We start from the raw sequence: 682 nt of genomic DNA, 5'->3' as shown, positions 1-682 counted from the left end.
TGTTTTTTCCTTGCGTTTTTGTTAGTTTCAGATTTCAGTACAATTTCATGGAATTGTCCTTGTTGCGCTTTTCTAATTTCGTATGTCTTCTTTCTACTATAATATGATGGTGTATTGTTATGTCGCCTGTTCATATGTGATTGGCATGTGCCACTGATAGTGCTACTTCTTTTCTTTCCCTCAACTGTTTCTTTATTTTTTGGTTTATCTTAGTCTTAATAATAATAATAATAATAAATTACACTTTTATTTGTCCCAGGAGGGCACTTTGTTTTACAATGGCAAACATACATACATACATAAATACATAATTATAAATACATACATGCATAAATACATACATAAATACACACTATTACACAAATACAGAACAGTTTACAAACAATGCCACTGTCGGTCGCCACTGTGCAGCGCCCTGTAATTTGAGCTAGGGTTGTCGTGTCTTGCTCAAGGACACACTCCAGTGACCACCCATCTGTTCCCCGTGTCACCGACACTTGCTTGATATTGCTTGAGTCAAAACTCACTACTCACTTAGCCACCGGAGCCCCTGGGTGGTTGTTGAGCACTCTGGTGTTGTTTGCTCCTGCTTTCCTATCAAACATCTATCGTCTTTATTTCTACTTCTTTTCTATGTAGGTTTTCATATGTTACTCTCTTCTAGTAACACCTCTAATCATGG

The sequence above is a fragment of the Aplysia californica genome, unplaced genomic scaffold (assembly GCF_000002075.1).
Source record: "Aplysia californica isolate F4 #8 unplaced genomic scaffold, AplCal3.0 scaffold00095, whole genome shotgun sequence".
Taxonomy (NCBI): domain Eukaryota; kingdom Metazoa; phylum Mollusca; class Gastropoda; order Aplysiida; family Aplysiidae; genus Aplysia; species Aplysia californica.
The sequence above is the reverse complement of the archived record's forward strand: the minus strand, read 5'-3'. Positions refer to the sequence as shown.